The sequence below is a fragment of the Myotis daubentonii genome, chromosome 5 (genome assembly GCF_963259705.1).
Source record: "Myotis daubentonii chromosome 5, mMyoDau2.1, whole genome shotgun sequence".
Lineage (NCBI taxonomy): Eukaryota > Metazoa > Chordata > Mammalia > Chiroptera > Vespertilionidae > Myotis > Myotis daubentonii.
The window spans coordinates 78376877-78383487 of record NC_081844.1 but is presented as its reverse complement, the minus strand read 5'-3'; positions in this window follow the sequence as shown (position 1 = coordinate 78383487).

Genomic DNA, 6611 nt, shown 5'->3' with positions numbered 1-6611 from the left:
CAAAGCGTGGATTATGTAAATAAGTATTTGGGGACTTTTTAAACATAGATTATTCACCCAATTAACTCTAATGGCCCCTCAGAGCTGAGAGAGACTGTTGTGTAAACATGTGGGGATGAATGTGGCCTCAGCCCCAAGATTTCCTCAAAAGACGGGGTTTATGAGTCCCCCATAAGGTTTCCCTCTGGGCCCCAACTTGGCAGATAACTTCATTGCCCAGCAGGGAATTCTGGCCTAAAATCTGAAAAGGGTGAGAAGAAAAGAAGTATCTAGCCCCCTTTAAGCAAGCAGGGAATGCTCTAGGTACAGATTTTATATATTTTTTCATTTGCCATAAAACATATATTACATGACACAGAACATTTGGGAGCCTCTGGTAGCCTAGCTCTTTCCCAATAAGAGGAGATATTATGGATTTCTCTCCAGCAGCCACTTACATTCACATGCTGTAAAATGTTTCCCACTGGATACAATGCAGCCATGAGGGAGGCCGAGCCCATGCTGCCTGGGTGAGGCCATGGGAACCCCATCCCAGCTGGCTCTGCCTGAGACCACAGAGGCCGAGCACACCAGCCCCAGCACGGAGCCTCCAGGAGTAGCTGGCCTCCTCTAGGAGATGGGGCGAGAGGCCAACTCCCCAACACAGAGAGCCCTGGAGGCCAAGGAAACTTGTTTATGGTCAAGTCTGCTGACTGACAGGAGGCCACGGGCTACTTTCCCAACCTCAACCAGAAACAAGTCTTCTGGAATCCTCTTGGGCACTGGAAGGCCACAGGAGAGGCGTCAGGTCTGAGGGCCCATCTCTGTAGCAGGGGGGTTACACCTGCAGGGAGATGAGCTGAGGACCTATTTTCCCTCGGTCCCCAACACTCTCCATACACAATACATCCTGTCACAAGAACCAGAAACCTGGGAGTCATTGTTTTCCTGTCTCCCTCACGGCCATGTCCTACCCATCACCTCACCTGCTAACTTGACCTCCAGAATCTCTCCATGGCCATAGGCCCCATCCCAACCAGCCATGTCTCTCTCTTGGACAACAGCCCAACCTCACTGGTCTCCCAGCTTCCTCTCTGCTCCCTCTCAGTCCATTATCCACTTCGGGGGGGTCCAAATGTAACCGTGTCCCACTTAAGCATAAAGTCCTTACTACTACTGCTCATAGGATAAAGACTTTAACATATATCATGATTGATTGGGCCCCACCAAGCCCATTGCCTCCCTCTGCCTAAAACCCTCTTCCCTCCTATCTTTTCCAGCACTTAGTGGCTGCTCACTTAGCCTCCAAAGCTCAGCTCACACATCATTTCCTCTGGGAACAAAGTACAGACTCGCACAAAGCCGCGGTAGCAAGTACCCAAGCAAAAATTATTCCCAGTGCCATGCTCTTGGCACACAGTAGGTGCTCAGTAAATATTTGTTGGATGAAAGGGCTTCGCTGAGACAAACAACTGGGGGTGGGGTGCCTAGTCATCTGCAGGCCTAGCACTATGAATGGTGGTCAGACAGAGCAAGAGGAAAGGGCAGGCACATCCTTGATTTACTAGTAGTCCTCCCAACAGCCCCATGAATTCAATGCTATTAAGTGTATTATGAATGGGCCCAGAGAAGTAGCATACAGAGCCAGGAAGTGGTAAAATCAGGATTTGAACCCATATCTATCTGACTCCAAAGCCCATGCTCTTTTTCCTGTAGGATTCTACTCGGGGGTTTAATCAGGATAAAGGCTCAGTCATACTGGCAGTGGAGGAGGCAAGGAGGGTCCAAGCTGAGGAATCAACATGAGCGAAGGCATGGTGTGAGATGGCCAGTGTGCTTGGGAAATGCAAGAGGTGCTGGAGGAAGTTCTAGAAAACAGAAGCTGAGGCCGGAGCAGTCTACAGGGCCTGGGAAGGAGGCCACGGCATGCCAGTCTTCGGAGCCTGGGTGTTATCCTGGACAACAGAGAGCATGACCTTAACCTTGTCCCCCTGCCAGAGACACTCACCAGCCGCATCGGTGTTCTTATAAGGAAATGAGCCCGACTAGACCAGTTAGCAGATCGCATCCCATCATCAGGCTCAGCACTGAGTGAACCGACAAGCAAATGAAGGTCCACACAAAATACTTCTCTCTCAGAAATGGGCCCTCAATTAGCACTTAGTATCCCTGTAGGATCTAAGGGGGAACCATGTCCTGCTCCTAATATAATCTTCTGATTATATCAATCCTAGGACTGAATGGGGGAAGATTTGGGCGCAAAGAAGTTCTTAAGAATGAACTACATCCCACTAGCCATTCCACACCCCCAGCTTCCTTCTCTAGGAAGCCTGCCGGGTGAAGAGAGCAGTCGAGTTATCCTAACCATACTCTGCCTCACACGCCACCCCACACCCCTCCCCTCTCACCCACTGCCCAAACGCCCTTTCCTACCTTACAGTACAATAAATGACTGCCAGACTGTTAGCACCAGAGACATATTAATCCCTAGTCCTCAATATTTCTTTCTGGCCGTCATCATCACAGCTCTGTCTTGCATTATAATCTTCTGCAGGGCTAAAGGAGACCACTTCACGCCTCTGAATGGCCACCAGCATGTGCAGGCAAGCAGCTCGTGCCACTTGGGCCTGAAAGCATTTCAATTTGTGTTTATATATTAGCTAACCCCAAATCCACCAGGCAACCAACATTTCCTGAGGGCCTACTATGTGCCAGACATTCATGAGAATATTAAATGTATGAAATACGAGATTGCTGCCTCATTGGATCAACAAGATTTCATCTCCTGAAAAGTTATAACAATACAAGCTGTAAGGGAAAGTTCGAGAGAAGGGGTGTAAGGCAGTACCTGCTCAAGTATCATGTGAATGACAAAGAGGAAAGCTATCAGCAGTCAGAGGAGGGGGTGTATTGGAACTTTGGACTAGGCTAAGGAAGATTGGAACTGAGACTTTAAGATCAACCAGATCTTTGATATGTGGAGGAAAGGGAGACGTCAACCCAGCTGGGTAAAAGGGCCAAGGCAAAAGCACTGAAGAGAAGACTTCCCCAGGCTATAATGGAAAATTGTACTCACAGACCTGGCCAAGTGACTCTGTGACTTGGCCCAGGCAGCACTGTGGGGATACACGCATTCTAAGTTCACAGCTCTATGCACATGTATATGTGTGTGTGCATTGCATCACTGGCCAAGATGATTATTCTCCCATGGGAATCAGCCAGCAGGCAATACTTAGGGCACTGAAGGTACCACGAGGATGTGCCAATCTCAACAGCGATGCTTATCATGTTCTTGAAAGACTCCCCTGGTGTCAGCTATGAAGAGCAGAGGAATAGAGAAGGTCGAGATGAGGATCCCAGATCACCAGCCCACCAGTACTCCCAACCCTGGCAGCCAGGAGCTGTTCCAGCTGCAATTCTTACTCAACAAGCCCATTCCAGGGTGTGGATTTCAAAGTATGCCCAAGATCACCATGGCACAGGGTACTATGGGCAAGTTCTATCCCTTCTTTGGGCATCAGCTTCTTGGCCTAAACATGACAGGGATGAACTGTGTGACCTCTAAGGACTTGTCTATACTACAACTCTAAGACCCAAAGCATCATGAAATTCCCATCTGCTCAGCAATGGGTAAGAGTTCACCTGAGCACCAGCCTAACCTGCTTACTTCCACCAGGGAGCCAGCCTGCCAGCGCATCTGCAGTGGAATCTTATGTGACAGCTTTGAGAGCCGGCACAGATAATCCCATCACCATGCCAACAGGTCAGCTCTGTTATGAAACTGGTTTGGGAATACAAGCTCCGTGAGCTCAGAGTCCCAATGTGGTTCTCTAACTAGGCCTGGTTTGGGGCAAACCTCTGCTCCTGGTGGCGTCTATTTTCAACGGTGTAAAGTGAGGGCCAGTTACCTTCCAGCAGGTATTCTCTAAGCCCCCTCCTCCACATGCCCCAGAGGGCAGGGAGAGGGCTCACATGAGGCAGGACAGAACAGTGGGAAGGGCCAGGCTCAGAGCATACCTGGGTTTGATTCCTGACTCATCCTAGAACCAATGTTTTTTAACTTGTGTGAGTCTTGCAAGCCTTGGTTACATTGGAAACATCATGCCTACACCCAGTAGGGTATAGATTTGAGATAAAGTATGTCAAGTACAGTAGGAACTCAATGGTTGGTAGTTATTATCAAAAACACTTTTACAACCAGAATACAAAGGCCAATGGAACAGGAGAAAACTCCATAAGCAGATGCAAGCATGTCTGGGAATTTAGTGTATGATACAGGCAGCATTTCTACTCATTGGAGTTGACACGGATTATTCGATAAATGGTCTCAGGACAGCTGAGTACTACTTCTTGTTGGTGGCAAAGGCAGGGGAAGGGATGGTTAGATCCATACCTTTCTCCTTAAACTACAACAAATTTGAGGTGGTGCAGAGATTCAACTGTAAATAATAAAACCTTACAACATTTAGAAGAAAACATGGGTGAATAGTTTTAAAATCTTGCAGGGGAGAGGAAGGCTTTCTAAGCATGTCATTTAAAAAATAAAGAGCCAGACAGAAGGAAAATGTAGCCACATAAAACTTCTATTTTTTTAAAATCATGGTTACATTAAATCGGTGCAAGACATACAACAGAGTTGCTTGTCAACATTTATGAAGGGCCTACCAGTACCGGTTACTGCATACCTACCATTCAAAGAGCTCTCACTCTCCAGTTCTACAAAGTGAGCCCCCAGTAGAAAAATGAGCAAAGGGCATGAACAAGCAAATTATAAAGTAAGAAATACGAAATTACCACTAAGAATCAAATAAATGCAACCAGGTACAATATATAGCTGTTCTACTACCATTTTGGCAAAGTATGAAACATTAACAAAACCCAGGTTGGCCGGGGTGTAGGGAAACGCGTTGCCATGCAGTGCAAATGCCCTTTGAGGGGAGGCACCAACATGATCTGTGCATCCCTTTGGCCCTACAAAGAGATATATCCACAAAGATGTTCACTGAAGTCTGTCTACAATAAAGAAAAATTGAAAACAAACTAAATATGCATGAAGGGAAAATGAGCCTAGTAAGGTGTAATATTCATAGAATAATTCTGTAAACCAGCCAGAGAGCTGGGAAGCCCATGGCTTCATCAGCAAATGTCACAAGGGTGGCAGCAAGATGTTACCTAGGAGGGGACAGCATGCTTGAGCATGACCCTTGGAAAACAATGGAATAGCTCAACTTGGCCCACTGTGTGAGAGATGGGATGGTCTGGGGGCATCTTCTAAGCCCTGGGACCCATCCAGAAAAGAGGCTGCACATTCAGAGGGATAACCTCCATGCTCAGGGATAGAGGGCGAGGGTGGGAGGTTATGAAACACACCCTGGCTGCCTGCCTTCTCCACGGCAGGGCGGAGAAAGGGTGGTCTACTGTGGCTTTGCTCTAACATTTCAGGCAGGAAGACTTCCCCAGGATGAACAGGTAGGCACTCAGGGCCCAGCATCTGGATGAAGATACAGTGGCTCAGGAGCCAGGCCAATTCCTGGGCAGAGTCCTCAGTAGGGGATCCACACTCTGACCCCGACACATGCAGGGCCCACCTGCTAGACTGGCCATGCCTGAGATCTTCAGGCCACCTGGGTCCTTCACTCAGAATCTACTACTGACCTGCAGCTGGACATGGGTCACCAGGCCTCAACACTGGACACTGCGGTGCAGGTCAGGGCAAAGGCACGACATGAAGGAACCCAAGGGTCAGGAGAGGCTGGTGGGGGAGTTCGGGAGATCAGACTGGCCAGCCCAGGGTTCTCAGTGCTTCTCTGAAGGAGGTCGTAGCACAGAAACCACTGCTCAAAGTTTAAAATGAAAGCCCAGGTAGAACACACACGTCCTCACCCCAAAGGGGGCAGACCCAGCAGCAAGAGGGCTCAGAGGCTGAGGACTCGTGTGTGCCAGGTCTGTGATTGCTCACCTCTGAGAGGTGGTCAGGAGGAGGCAGTGCCCTGCCCTCCTGAAGCACACGGTAGGGTGGGGAGAAGGGATCCACAGAGGCAGGTCAGAGGGGTGAGTGCTCACGTCGGCCGGCTGGAGGGCAGAGTGGCTCCTGGGGCAGAGACTGCAGTCAGTTCAGGAAGGTCTGAAGGTCCAATCGGGGAAACAGGCAAAGTCAACTTTGGAATCCAGGCAAGAAACACCCATTGGACAAGCCTGAGAAGAGGTCCCTGCCAAGAGGTAGCTGAGTCTGTTCTGACCAGAACAGGAGCAGTGATGGGAGAGAGCATGTGAGAGGTGGCAGGGGCAGACCTGGGTACCTCCAAGAAGTCTAGGAGATAATCATTTAGTAATTCTGCTTTGACTGGAAAAAGCTGGGGGCTGGAACACAGCGGATCACGCAGCCTCATGCTCCTGTGGCAGCCCATGCACCCGCCAGCCCTCCTTCCCCAGAGAGGCAGCACCCCATTATTCCAGGACCCTGTGGGGCTGGGCTCTCGGAAAACACGAGGCGAGGATGTCCACACTCATGGGGCCAGTATCTGGGGGCATCCCCAGGCAGAGGAGGAGGAGGCTGCAGGGACACGGGGCCCCACCGCACACTGACGCCTGGCAGTAAGTAGGTAATGGGAAACCCCTGAGGAGCTTTACAC